The sequence below is a fragment of the Canis aureus genome, chromosome 15, assembly GCF_053574225.1.
Source record: "Canis aureus isolate CA01 chromosome 15, VMU_Caureus_v.1.0, whole genome shotgun sequence".
Lineage (NCBI taxonomy): Eukaryota > Metazoa > Chordata > Mammalia > Carnivora > Canidae > Canis > Canis aureus.
Window position 1 is genome coordinate 45,523,350 of NC_135625.1, and position 15,175 is coordinate 45,538,524.

A 15,175-nucleotide genomic window follows, 5' to 3' on the forward strand; every position below is an offset into this window, starting at 1 on the left:
AGGATCCAGGATGGACCCTCACTTGCTACTGATGTCTGGGACCATCCCCAGGGTATCACTTCTTCCTGATGACTATGGTCCTTGTTTGGACTGAGCTGGCTCATCCTTGGCTCTGATCTCCTCTTGGGCCTCACCTGCTCTTGCAGGTATGATCCCCACCTCTAGTGGGTGGTCTAGTGTCCATGATACCTGTCTGGGCCTCACCTGATGGCTATGATATCGGCTCTTTCCAAGGCCAGCAGGGTCCCCAGGTCCTCTTACATGGTGCTGCAAACCAAACCATCCAAGAATGACACCGCATGAAAACCTTCAGAGGACACATGTGTCTGTGTGTGCTCCCTGTTGGCAGATCCCCATCTGTCTGATTGGAGCATGGAGACAACCCTATAGCTCCAAGGGGGACATGTTGGGCTGAAGGATCACACACAGTGATCACTGTCTGTAGCTTGCCACCTACAGTCTACCTTCCCAGACACTGTCCCAGGACACACCGCCATGCTGGGATCACAGAGCTCTCCCACCCCGTTATCAGGAGCACATGAGGGGGCCCAGGAGGCTCCACGTAACTGCTGACCTGATGCTTGGGGTGACGTCTCCTAGCCCGGGGCAGCGCTGAGATGGTGGTGGATGGGCTAGCCAGCGAGTGTTCCTGTGGGCTTGGAGGGGGGAGGGGATCGAAGGTTTTTCTTAGATTCCACAAGTACAACGACCAAAGGGAAAAAGCAATGAACTGGCTTCATCAAAATTAAAAACTGATGCCAGCAAAAGTGTGATCAAACTACCCACCCTGAATGCAACGATTTGTGAGTAGCCTAAGGGGGCATCTGGAGGGAGCACGAGAGACTCCATGTTCCAGTTCATGAAGAACAAGCCATTTCTCAGGCCATGAGGACCCAGAGAGCCCTGACCATCCACCCCAGACCATGGGGGGAGGGGCTTGTTGTCATGTGTCAGGGTCCATGTATCTAGGATGGGCTGGAAAGGTCATGGCTTAGGTCTCCCCTGCAAAGTACAGGGCTTACAGGGGAGCGGGAGTCCCAGGTGAGCTGCCTGAGCTCTGACCATAGGCTTCTTCCCTGGACTGGCTCAGCAGGGTGGCATCCCTCATCCCATGGAGCTGTGGAAGGGCTGCAGGAGCTGCCTCACAGTTATTGCATGGGGGTCAGGGTATTCTCGACCCCAGCCTGGGAGCAGTGTCCATAATATCCACACTATGGGAGGACCCACAATGTCCCAGGACAGGTGAATGAAAAAGATGCCCAGCGCCCCCATCGGACCAACAGGCCCCACAGAGGCCTGCGGGGAGCAGGGAGCAGCTGCCACTCACCTGTGACCTGTCACTGTGTGAGCACCTTCTCTTTATGCACTGGGGTACTGTGCAGAGTGGGATAGTTCGGTTGCTGTGAGCCAGATCCAGAGCACAAGTGCCTCCAACTGCCTATAAACTCACAGTGAGCACCAGGCAGCTGTGGAACCATGGGGTGCCACAGTTCCACCCACAATAGGGTCCCGCATCATCACTGTAGGTTGATGGGGTCCAGTCAGCACTTAGACTTTCACCCTGAAGGCCAAGGGTCCAGGGGACAGTCCTGTCACCACGCTGGGTGGGAAGCGGAAGCAGGCACCCTCCCACATCCTTAGTTCCCATCCTCAGGCCCTCCAGGCCTCCCGCCCTTCTAGGCAGACTAGGTGTCGCAGATGTCCTCCTGCCCCCAAAGGTTCACAGCATGAGTTTTGCACTTAAGAATATTTGAGCGGCTTCTGGGTGGTTTAGTAAGTTAAACGTTGACTCTTGATTTTGGTTCAGGTCAGGATCTCAAGGTTGTGGTATAGAGCCTCATGTGGGGCTCAGGCTCCTGCAGGGGTGAGGAGTCTGCTTCAGATTCTCCCTCTCCCTCTGCCCCTCCCCACTTCACATTCTCTCAAATAAATCTTTTAAAAATTAACATTGAAGATATTTGAGAAATCTCTGCAGAGGTGTCTTCATGTGTGTAATGGCCATATAAATGCCTTTCACAGACCGACCATGATTTGTATCAGAAACCCCTATTTTTAATATTTATTCAAGTATAGTCGACACGCAACGTTATATTAGTTTCGGGGCTACAACTTAGTGATTCGCAATTCTGTACATTACTCAGCTCTCCCTGCGAGAAGTGTAATCACCATCTGTCCCCATACAAAGTTATTACAATGGTACTGACTCTATTCCCTATGCTGTACATTTTAAATTCCTGTGACTTCTTTGTTTTATTTTATTTATTTTATTATTTTTACTTTGTATATTTTTATTGGAGTTTGATTTGCCAACATATAGTATAGCCCCCAGTGCTCATCCCATCAAGTGCCCCCCTCAGTGCCCATCACAGTCACCCCAGTCCCCCCGCCCACCTTCCTTTCCACTACCCCTTGTTCATTTCCCAGAGTTATGAGTCTCTAATGTTCTGTCACCCTCTCTGAATATTTCCCACTCATTTTCTCTCCTTTCCCCCTTAATCCCTTCCACGATTTTTTAGTGAATGGATTTTTAGTGCCCCCCTCAGAAGCAAATGATGAGTATTCACCATTTCTAATGGCCGAGTAATATTCCATTGTATATCCCACATCTACTTTATCCATTCTTCTGTTGGTGGACACCAAGGCTCCTTCCACAGTGTGGCTATTGTGGACATTGCTGCTATAAACATTGGAGTGCAGGTGTCCTGCCCTTTCACTGCATCTGTAACTTTGGGGTAAATCCCCAGGAGTGCAATTGCTAGGTCATAGGGCAGTTCTATTTTTAACTCTTTGAGGAAACTCCACACTGTGCTCCAGAGTGGTTGTACCAGTTCACATTCCCACCAACAGTGCAAGAGGGTTCCCCTTCCTCCACATCCTCTCCAACCTTTGTTGTTTCCTGTCTTGTTGATTTTCACCATTCTTACTGGTGTGAGGTGGTATCTCATTGTGGTTTTGATTTGTATTTCCATGATGGCAAGTGATGTGGAGTATTTTCTCATCTGCTTCTTGGCCATGTCTATGTCTTCCTCTGTGAAATTTCTGTTCATACCTTTTGCCCATTTCATGATTGAATTGTTTGTTTCTTTGCTATTGAGTTTAATAAGTTCTTTATAGATATAGCGTACTAGCCTTTATCTGATATGTCATTGGAAAATATCTTCTCCCATTCGGTAGGTTGTCTTTTGGTTTTATTGACAATTTCTTTTGCTGTGCAGAAGCTTTTTATGTTGATTAAGTCCCAATAATTCTCTCTTTTTTTTTTGTATTTTTAAAAGACTTTATTTATTCATTTATGAGAGACAGAGAGAGAGAGAGAGAGAGGGAGGGAGAGAGTGAGGCAGAGACACAGGCAGAGGGAGAAGCATGCTCCCTGCAGGGAGCCTGACATGGGACTCTATCCTGGGTCTCCAGGATCACGGCCTGAGCCAAAGGCAGACAATTACCGCTCAGCCACCCAGGTATCCCTTTTTGTATATTTTTATTGGAGTTCAATTTGCCAACATATAGTATCACACCCAGTGCTCATCCCAGCAAGTGCCCCCACTCAGTGCTCAACATACAGGCACCCCAGTCCCCGCCCACCTCCTCTTCACTACCCCTTGTTCATTTCCCAGAGTTATGAATCTCTAATGTCCTGTCACCCTCTCTAATATTTCCCACTCATTTTCTCTCCTTTCCCCCTTAATCCCTTTCATTATTTTTTACTGAATGAATAAAACCATATGTTTGTCTTTCTCCGATTGACTTATTTCACTCAGCATAATAACCTCCAGTTCTATCCACATTGAAGCAAATGGTGGGTATTCATCATTACTAATGGTTGAGTAAATTCAATTGTATATATATAAACCACATTTTCTTTATCCATTCATCTTTTGACAGACACTGAGGCTCCTTCCACAGTTTAGTCCCAATAGTTCATTTTTGCTTTTCTTTCCCTTGCCTTCATGAATGTATCTTGCAAGAAGTTGCTGTGGCCAGGTTCAAAAAGGATGTTGCCTGTGTTCCCCTCTAGGATTTTGATGGATTCTTGTCTCAGATTCAGATCTTTCATCCATTTTGAGTTTACCTTTGTGTATGGTGAAAGAGAGAATGGTCTAGTTTCATTCTTCTGCACGTGGCAGTCCAATTTTCCCAGCACCATTTTTTTTTTTTGGTATTTTTTTAAAATTTTTAAATTTTTATTTTTTTAATAAATTTATTTTTATTTTTTTTTAGGATTTTTTTAAATTTATTTTTTATTGGTGTTCAATTTACTAACATACAGAATAACCCCCAGTGCCCGTCACCCATTCACTCCCACCCCCCGCCCTCCTCCCCTTCTACCACCCCTAGTTCGTTTCCCAGAGTTAGCAGTCTTTACGTTCTGTCTCCCTTTCTGATATTTCCCACACATTTCTTCTCCCTTCCCTTATATTCCCTTTCACTATTATTTATATTCCCAAAATGAATGAGAACATATAATGTTTGTCCTTCTCCAACTGACTTACTTCACTCAGCATAATACCCTCCAGTTCCATCCACATTGAAGCAAATGGTGGGTATTTGTCATTTCTAATAGCTGAGTAATATTCCATTGTATACATAAACCACATCTTCTTTATCCATTCATCTTTCGTTGGACACCGAGGCTCCTTCCACAGTTTGGCTATCGTGGACATTGCTGCTAGAAACATTGGGGTGCAGGTGTCCCGGCGTTTCATTGCATTTGTCTCTTTGGGGTAAATCCCCAACAGTGCAATTGCTGGGTCGTAGGGCAGGTATATTTTTAACTGTTTGAGGAACCTCCACACAGTTTTCCAGAGTGGCTGCACCAGTTCACATTCCCACCAACAGTGTATGAGGGTTCCCTTTTCTCGGCATCCTCTCCAACATTTGTTGTTTCCTGCCTTGTTAATTTTCCCCATTCTCACTGGTGTGAGGTGGTATCTCATTGTGGTTTTGATTTGTATTTCCCTGATGGCAAGTGATGCAGAGCATTTTCTCATATGCATGTTGGCCATGTCTATGTCTTCCTCTGTGAGATTTCTCTTCATGTCTTTTGCCCATTTCATGATTGGATTGTTTGTTTCTTTGGTGTTGAGTTTAATAAGTTCTTTATAGATCTTGGAAACTAGCCCTTTATCTGATAGGTCATTTGCAAATATCTTCTCCCATTCTGTAGGTTGTCTTTGAGTTTTGTTGACTGTATCCTTTGCTGTGCAAAAGCTTCTTATCTTGATGAAGTCCCAATAGTTCATTTTTGCTTTTGTTTCTTTTGCCTTCGTGGATGTATCTTGCAAGAAGTTACTGTGGCTGAGTTCAAAAAGGGTGTTGCCTGTGTTCTCCTCTAGGATTTTGATGGACTCTTGTCTCACATTTAGATCTTTCATCCATTTTGAGTTTATCTTTGTGTATGGTGAGAGAGAGTGGTCTAGTTTCATTCTTCTGCATGTGGATGTCCAATTTTCCCAGCACCATTTATTGAAGAGACTGTCTTTTTTCCAGTGGATAGTCTTTCCTCCTTTATCGAATATTAGTTGCCCATAAAGTTCAGGGTCCACTTCTGGATTCTCTATTCTGTTCCACTGATCTATGTGTCTGTTTTGTCCCCCTTGGAGGCCTTTGTTTCTTTATTTCTTTTTCCCCGTCTTCCTACCTTGATAGATGCGCGAACTCTTCTCACTGTTGCATTCCAGCTGGTCTCTCTTTAAATCTCAGGCCGAATTCATAGATTTTCAGGATAATTTGAAGGTTTTCTAGGTAATTTGGTGGAGACAGGTGATTTGGAGACTCGACTCTTCCGCCATCTTGCTCCTCCCCCCATAAATTTATTTTTTATTGATGTTCAATTTGCCAACATATAGAATAACACCCAGTGCTCATCCCATCAAGTGCCCCCCTCAGTGCCCATCACCTAGTCACCCCCAATCCACCCACCTCTCCTTCCATCACCCCTAGTTTGTTTCCCAGAGTTAGGAGTCTCTCATGTTTTGTCTCCCTTTCTGATATTTCCCACTCATTTTTTCGCCTTTCCCCTTTATTCCCTTTCACTATTTTTTACATTCCCCAAATGAATGAGACCATATAATGTTTGTCCTTCTCCGATTGATTTATTTCACTTAGCATAATACCCTCCAATTCCATCTATGTCAAAGCAAATGGCCCAGCACCATTTATTGAAGAGACTCCTTTTTCCAGTGGATAGTCTTTCCTGCTTTGTCGAATATTGGTTGACCATAATATTGAGGGCCCATTTCTGGGTTCTCTATTCTGTTCCATTAATCTATGCATCTGTTTTTGTGCCAGTATCACATGGTCTTGATGATCACAGCTTTGAAGTACAACTTGAAATCTGGCATTGTGATGCCCTCAGCTCTGGTTTTCTTTTTCAATATTCCCCTGGCTATTTGGGGTCTTTTCTGATTAAACACAAATCTATGATTATTTGTTCCAACTCTCAGAAGAAAGTATTTTGATAGGGATGGCACTGAACATGTAAATTGCCCTAGGAAATATTGATATACTCACAATATTAATTCTTCCACTCCATGAGCATGGAATATTTTTTCATCTCTTTGTGTCTTCCTCAATTTCTTTCAGAAGCGTTCTGTAGTAAAAAAAAAAAAAAAAAAAAAAAAAAAAGAAGCGTTCTGTAGTTTTTAGGGTATAGATCCTTTACCTCTTTGGTTAGGTTTATTCCTAGGTATCTTATGCTTTTGGGTGCAATTGTAAATGGGATTGACTCCTTAATTTCTCTTTCTTCAGTCTCATTGTTAGTGTATAGAAATGCCACTGATTTCTGGGCATTGATTTTGTATCCTGCCACACTGCCGAATGGCTGTATGAGTTCTACAGTCTTGGGGTGGAGTCTTTTGGGTTTTCTGTGTACAGTATCATGTCATCTGTGAAGAGGGAGAGTTTGACTTTTTCTTCGCCAATTTGAATGCCTTTTATTTCTTTTTGTTGTCTGATTGCTGAGGCTAGGACTTCTAGTACTATGTTGAATATCAGTGGTGAGAGTGGACATCCCTGTCTTGTTTCTGATCTTAGGGGAAAGGCTCCCAGTGCTTCCCCATTGAGAATTATATTTGCTCTGGGCTTTTTGTGGATGCCTTTTAATATGCTGAGGAATGTTCCCTCCATCCCTACACTCTGAAGAGTTTTGATCAGGAATGGATGCTGTGTTTTGTCAAATGCTTTCTCTGCATCTTTTGAGAGGATCATATGGTTCTTGGTTTTTCTCTTGCTGATATTATCTATCACATTGATTGCTTTACGAGTGTTGAACCAGCCTTGCATGCCGGGGATAAATCCCACTTCGTCATGATGAATAATCTTCTTAATGTATTGTTGGATCCTATTGGCTAGTATCTTGGTGAGAATTTTTGCATCTGTGTTCATCGGGGATATTGGTCTATAATTCTTTTTGGTGGGGTCTTTGTCTGGTTTTGGAATTAAGGTGATGCTGGCCTCATAAGACTAGTTTGGAAGTACTCCCATCTCTTTCTTACTTTTGGAACAGCTTTAGTAGGTTAGGTATTGTTTTTTTTTTTCTTTAAACCTTTGCTAGAATTCCCCTGGGAAGCCATCTGGCCCTGGACTTCTGTGTCTTGGGAGTTTTTTGATGACTGCTTCGATTTCCTCCCTGGTTATTGGCCTATTCAGGCTTTCTATTTCTTCCTGTTCCAGTTTTGGTAACTTGTGGATACATAAATGTATCCATTTCTTCTAGATGGCCTAACATATTGGTGTATAGCGGCTCATAATACGTTTTTAAAATCGTTTATATTTCCTTTTTTTTTTTTTTTTTTTAAATTTTTATTTATTTATGATAGTCACAGAGAGAGAGAGAGAGAGAGGCAGAGACATAGGCAGAGGGAGAAGCAGGCTCCATGCACCGGGAGCCTGATGTGGGATTCGATCCCGGGTCTCCAGGATCGCGCCCTGGGCCAAAGGCAGGCGCTAAACCGCTGCGCCACCCAGGGATCCCTTTTTTTTTTTTTTTTTTAAATATATTTCCTTGGTATTGGTTGTGATCTCTCCTCTTTCATTCATGAATTTATTACTTTGAGTCTCTTCTCTCTTCTTTTCAATAAGACTGGCTATGGTTTATCTATCTTATTAATTCTTTCAAAGAACCAGCTCCTGGTTTTCTTGATATGTTCTACAGTTCTTCTGGTCTCTATTTCATTGAGTTCTGCTCGAGTCTTTATTAACTCTCCTCTTCTGCTGGGTGTAGGTTTTATTTGCTGTTCTTTCTCCAGTTCCTTTAGGTGGGAAGTTTGCTGGTGTATTTGAGTTGTTTCCAATTTTTTGAGGGATGCTTGTATTGTGGTGTATTTCCCTCTTAGGACTGCTTTTGCTGTATCCCAAAGATTTTGAATGGTTGTGTCTTCATTTTCATTAGTTTCCAAGAATCTTTTTAATTCTTCCCTAATTTCCTGGTTGACCCTTTCATCTTTTAGCAGGATGCTCTTTAACCTCCACGTTTCTTCTTTGATTGAAATTTCTTCTTTGATTGAATTCTAGTTCCAAAGCATCATGGTCTGAAAATATGCAGGGGACAATCCCAGTCTTTTGGTATCAGTTGAGACCTGATTTGTGACCCAGTATGTGGGTCTATTTGTGGAGAAAGTTCCATGTGCACTTGAGAAGAATGTGTATTCAGTTGCATTTGAATGCAAAATTTTGTATATATCTGTGAAAACCATCTGGTCCAGTGTATCATTTAAAGCTATTGTTTCTTTGGTGATATTGTGCTTTGAATATCTGTCATTTGCAGAAAGTGACATCTTGAAGTCTCCTACTATTACTGTATTATCTAGTATGTCTTTACTTTGGTTATTAATTGATTGATATACTTGGCAGTTCCCACATTAGGGGCATCAATATTCATGATTGTTAGGTCTTCTTGTTGGTTAGACCCTTTAAGTATGATATAGTGTCCCTTGTCATCTCTTACTACAGTCTTTGGGATAAACTTTAATTTATTTGATACGAGGATTGCTACCCCAGCTTTCTTTTTAGGATCATTTGAATGGTAGATGGTTTTCCAACCTTTCATTTTCAGGCTGGAGGTGTCCTTAGGTCTAAAGTGAGTCTCTTGTAGACAACAAATAGATGGGTCTTGTTTTTTAATCCAGTGCAAAACCCTGCACCTTTTGATGGGATCATTAAGCCCATTCATGTTCAGAGTTACTATTGAAAGATATGAATTTAGTGTCTTCGTAATACCTATTCAGTCCCTGTTTTTGTGGATTATTTCTTTGGGCTTCCTCTTTCTTTCACAGGGTCCCCCTTAATACTTCTTGCAGAGCTGGTTTTGTGGTCACATATTCTTTCAGTTTCTGCCTATCTTGAAAGCTCTTTATCTCTCCTATTCTGAATGAGAGCCCTCCTGGATCTAGTGTTCTTGGCTGCATATTCTTCTCATTTATTACCCTGAATATATCCTGCCAGCCCTTTCTGGCCTGCCAGGTCTCTGTGGAGAGGTCTTCTGTTAATCTAATAGTTCTCCCCATATAAGTTAGGGATCTCTTGTCTCTTGCTGCTTTCAGGATTTTCTCTTTATCTTTGGAATTTGCAAGTTTCACTCTTAAATGCTGAGGTGTGAATGGTTTTTATTAATTTTTTGGGGGGTGACCTTTCTGTCTTCTGTAACTGAATGCTTGTTTCCCTCCCCAAATTAGGGAAGTTCTCAGCTATGATTTGTTCAAATATGCTTTCTGGCTCTCTGTCCATCTCATTGCTCTCTGGAACCCCAATTATATGGAGATTTTTCCTTCTGAGGCTATCATTTTTTTCCCTTAACCTTTCCTTGGGTCTTTTCATTGTTTTTCTCCTTTTTCCTCAGCTTCCTTCCTTGCCATCAACTTGTCTTCTATGTCACTCACTCTGTTTCCATCTCATTAACTCTCATCGTTAGGGCCGGGATACCTGCACCCCAGTGTTTATAGAAGCAATGTCCACAATAGCCAAACTGTGGAAGGAGCCTCGGTGTCCATCAAAAGATGAGTGGATAAAGAAGATGTGGTCTATGCATACAATGAAATATTATTCAGCCATTAGAAACGACAAATACCCACCATTTGCTTTGATGTGGATGGAACTGGAGGGTATTATGCTGAATGAAATAAGTCAATCGGAGAAGGACAAACATTATGGTCTCATTCATTTGGGGAATATAAAAAATAATGAAAGTGAATAAAGGGGAAAGGAGAGAAAATGAGTGGGAAATATCAGTGAGAGTGACAGAACATGAGAGACTCCTAACTCTGGGAAACGAACAAGAGTGGTGGAAAAGGAGGTTAGTGGAGGGTTGGGATGACTGGGTGACAGGCACTGAGGGGGACACTTGATGGGATGAGCACTGGGTGTTATGCTATATGTTGGCACATTGAACTCCAATAAAAAAATAAAAAAAAACACAAAACAAACAAACAAACAAAAACCCTCATCATTAGGACCTCCAGATGGATTGCATCTCATTTAATTGATTTTTAATTTTTGCCTGATTAGATGCAAATTCTGCAATCATTAAGTCTCTTAAATCCTTTATACCTTTTTCCAGAGCCATCAGTAGCACTCTTTTTTTAAAGGTTTTATTTATTTATTCATGAGAGACACACACAGAGAGAGAGAGAGAGAGAGAGAGAGAGGCAGAGACACAGGCAGAGAGAGAAGCAGGCTCCATGCTAGGAGCTTGATGTGGGACTCAATCCCAGGACTCCCGGATCATGCCCTGGGCTGAAGGCAGGTGCTAAAATGCTGAGCCACCCAGGGATCCCCCACCACCAGTTGCTTTCTAATTGTGCTTCTGAATTGGCTTTCTGACATTGAATTGTAATCCAAATACTTTAACTCTTTGGCAGAGAGTACTGTTTGATTCTTCCTTTTGTGGTGAGTTTTTCCTTCTAGTCATTTTGCTCAGTGCAGAGAAGCTGTATGAGCAGGCTGAGTCAAGAATATCAACCATGACCTAAGTAAATTTCACCCTAGGTGATTCTGACAAGGTCAGAGACCAGAAATTGAAAACAAAGATTAGAACGAAAGAAAACAAAAGGACCACTAAAGTGAAAAACCTATTTTAAAACAAAGTAGTAAAAAATAAAAGGCCAAGAATCCCAAAGAATAAGAAAAAAAGAAAAAAAAAGAAGAGAAAAAAGCAAAAATAAAGAGGAAAGAAAAAAGAGAAGAAAAAAAGGGGGACTGTGAGATGGTGGTGGTGAGGAAGTTGTAGTGGAGGGAGAATGTAGTCTACCTGAGGGTCCTAGAGGGTGATCCTCTTGGTTCTGAGTATATTAAGTTCTGTATGTTAGAAGTAGCTCCCTCCCAAATTTATATAAACCAGAAATACTTGTAGAAAGCCCCAACATTGACCACCAAAACATAAATGAGATAAAAGAGGGGGGCAGAGTGGGAATGAAGGGAGAGTATAATCTCACAGAATGAACCAGCGTGGTATACCACTTGGTTGTGGGTGCATTTTGGTCATGTTTTAGAAGGTATTAACTTCTGTCATTGTAGAACAAAATGAGGCAGAGAAAACAAAAAACACAAAACAAAAAAACCATATTGTGTATATCTCCCAAAATGAAGTTCAGTATGTTGAAGGGAATCTAGAAGTGGAAAATGTATCTAAGACGTGTAATTTTAGATATAGGAAATTCAAAAAGGAAGAAACTTAAAAATGAAGAGGTGGTAAAATATTGTAGTTAAAGTGGGAAAAGAGAAAAATGTTGGAAACTTATAGTCTGATACAAAAATGAGTTGTATTGGAAAAAGGAGAAAAAAAAAGAATGGGTATCCTCTACTTCTATATACTGTAAATTCCTCAATTTCCACTGGAGCTTTCCAGCACTGCTTGGTCAAGAAGTTGCTCTTCCCCTGTTCTTCCAGCTGGTCTTCTGGGGGAGGGTCTGCTGTGCTGACTCTCAGGTGTGTGTACCTGGGGGAGATGCCCCGCCCCCGCCAGGTGCCAGGCTCAGTGGGAGCTGTTGACCCCCTGAATCCTCAGTTCCCTGGTGGCCCCGCCTATCCCAGACATAGGGTGAAACAAGGAAAAACAAGAACAATGGTGGCAACCAGAATTCCAGCTCTGGAGTCAGCTCCCCACAGTAACTACTGCATTCTCCCAGTCCACACTGGCCTAGATGATCCTGGGCAGGCGCCAGTGCACTGATCTGCACAGCTTGGGGGCGCCCAGTGGCAGAGGAGTCCTAGCTGTCCTGTGCCCTCCCTGCCTCCACCTGTCCCAGGGGAGTGCAAGATCATGGGCTGTGTCCACTCAGGCACCCTGGGATCCGGGGCCCTGTTCTGATGGAATCGTGCTCCCAGGGTCACAGCTCCCGAAGGCAGCAGAGCATAGACACCTCTGTCCGGAGCCACCTGCCTAAGGGACTGGCATCTCCCAGATGCCCTGCTGGGTGCGCACTCCAGCCCTTTACCAAGCCTAGCCCACAGTTTGTGGGATGCTTCCTCTGGGGTGCACTTCCTCTATTAGTGACTTCGTGAGACTGGAGGCTTCACTGCCCCTCCTGAGATTCTGCCCGATTTCTCTGCTGAGCAATTTTTCATCCGGGAAGAATCAGTGCGCATTTTTAAAGTTCCTTCTTCTCTGGGATTGGGCTTTCCTGTCCCAGAGGCTTTCTCCCTGGCTCCTCACGGTGCCCATCCCCCTCTTGATTCTTTTTTTATTTTTTTCCGCCTTCCTACCTTGTTAAAAACGAAAACCCTTCTCTGCAGCGTTCCAACTGTTCTCTCTTTAAATCTCAGGTCAAATTCATAGGTTTTCAGGATGGTTTGAAAGTTATCTAGATGAGTTGGTGGGGCCAGGTGAGTTGAAGACCCCTACTCCTCTGCCATCTTGCCCTGCCCCAACTTATTTATTTTAGAACCATACACTTATAGCTCTTAATATTCTTCAGATATTTTGCCCATCTCCCACCCACGTCCCCTCTGGCAATCAGTCAACATGATCCATCACATTAACAAGAGAAAGGACAAAACCATACGGTCATCTCAAGAGTTGCAGAAAAAGCATTTGACAAAATACAACATAAAAACATAGTGGGTGGGGATCCCTGGGTGGCGCAGCGTTTTTGCGCCTGCCTTTGGCCCAGGGTGTGATCTTGGAGTCCCAGGATCGAGTCTCACCTTGGGCTCCTGGCATGGAGCCTGTTTCTCCCTCTGCCTGTCTCTCTCTCTCTCTCTCTATGTCTGTCATAAATGAATAAGTAAAAAATCTTTAAAAAAAAAAACAAAAAAAAACATAGTGGGTTTTGAGGAAATGTTGATATCAACAGAATAAAGGCCACATAGGAAGGCCTGTAGCTGACATCATACTCAATAATGAAAACCTCAAATCATCTCCCCTAAGAGCAGGAACAAGACAAGGAAGTCCCCTCTTGGCACTGGAAGTCCTACTGTAGTAAACAGACAGGCAAAAGAAAAGGCATCCTCACTTGTAAGGGGAAAGTCAAACTGTCCCTATTTGCTGAAGATAGGGTACTAGAAACAGGAAACCTGAGAGACTCCACCAAAAACTGTTAGAACTGATGAGTGAATTCAGTAAAGTTGCAGGACACAAAATGAACATACAAAGATCAGTAGCCTTTCTTTCTACCAACAATGAATACTCAGAAAGGAAATTAAGAAAATACTCTCTTCTCAGTAGCATCAAAAAGAACAAATGATTAGACTGAACCAAGGAAGTGAAAGACTTGTATGCTGAAAACTACAAGACTTTGGGAAGACATACTTGGCTCATGGGGTGGGGGCCTTCATTTTGTTAAAATGTCGATAGTACATGAAGCGACCCTCAGTTTCAGTGTAATTCCTATCAAAATCACGGCAGATTTTAGAAATAGAAAAAACAGCCCTAACATTCGTCCACCCCGACAAATGACCCTGGACAGCAAAAATAGTATTGAAGAAGCAGAACAGAGCTGGATGCAGCACATTCCTATTTCTTTTTTAAAAAAGATTTTATTTATTTATTCATGAGACACAGAAAGAGAGTCAGAGGGAGGAAAAGCAAGCTCCATACTAGGAGCCTAATGTGGGACTCTATCCCAGGAATCCAGAATCAGGCCCTGAGCCAAAGACAGATGCTCAACCACTGAGCCACCCAGGCATCCTGTCACTTTTCTATTTCAAACTATATCACAGAGCCACAGAATTAAAACAGAGTGATTCTAGAGCACCTGTCTGGCTCAGTCGGTTAAGCATCCGACTTTTGATCTCACCTCAGGTCTTGATCTTGGGGTCATGAGTTCAAGTCCTGTGCTGGGCTATGGATGAGGAATGGAGCATACTTTAAAAAACCAAAACCACAATGGTGTGGTTCTGGCATAAGCTGATGGAGCAAAAGAGAGAATCCAGAAGGAAATGTGCTCTGATATGGTCAACTGGTCTTTTTTAAAAATTAAATTTGATTTAATTTAAATCTAATTAATTGACATATATTGTATTATTAGTTTCAGAGGTAGAATTCAGTGATACATCAGTTGGATATAACACCTTGTGCTTATTATATCATGTGCCCTCCTTCATGCCCATCCCTCAGTTACCCTATTCTCCCTACTCCCCTCCCCTCCAGCGACCCTCAGTTTGTTTCCTATGATTATATATATATCACATATTTTTCCATTCATCTGTCCAAGGACATCGTGACTCCTCCCACAGTATGGCTATTGTGGACACTGCTGCTGTGAACATTGGGGTGCAGGTGTCTTGGCATTTCACAACAACTGTATCTTTGGAGTAAATTACCAGCAGTGCAATGGCTGGGTCGTAGGGTAGCTCTATTTGTAACTTCTTGAGGAACCTCCATACTGTTTTCCAGAGTGGCTGCACCAGCTTGTGTTCCCACCCAAAGTGTAAGAGGGTTGAGTGAATTTTGGTGGAAGTTGTAAAAGTTTTGTCCACATTTCGTTTCATATCCTATGGGTTTCAATTCATTGTTCCTTAAGTATTTCTGGAGAAGCTGGGATGTTGTGCTCCATTTCAGTGAGGTTAACGTATAGGACTCAGCTGGAGCCTGGAAGGAGGCAGGTGTCTTCAAGGGAGTGAGGGCATGGCCTCTAGCACAGCCTCCTACAGTGCCTGAACATCCAGCAGGGGGTGCCCAAGCCCAGGCCTGGACCCAACTGGGCAGGCATGCGCAGTTGGCCTTTTCCACCTGCAAGCCTGC

At 42.9% G+C, this 15,175-nt stretch overlaps 1 long non-coding RNA gene across 1 annotated transcript; it reads right to left on the bottom strand.

Moving 5' to 3' along the window:
• Positions 1-203: 203 nt before the first annotated feature.
• LOC144284025 (uncharacterized) lies at positions 204-1,458 on the bottom strand. The gene is made up of 3 exons (XR_013352501.1): positions 1,328-1,458; positions 575-656; positions 204-267 (listed from the first exon to the last, which is right to left on the bottom strand). It is a non-coding gene; the product is annotated as an uncharacterized LOC144284025 (long non-coding RNA).
• Positions 1,459-15,175: the final 13,717 nt, after the last annotated feature.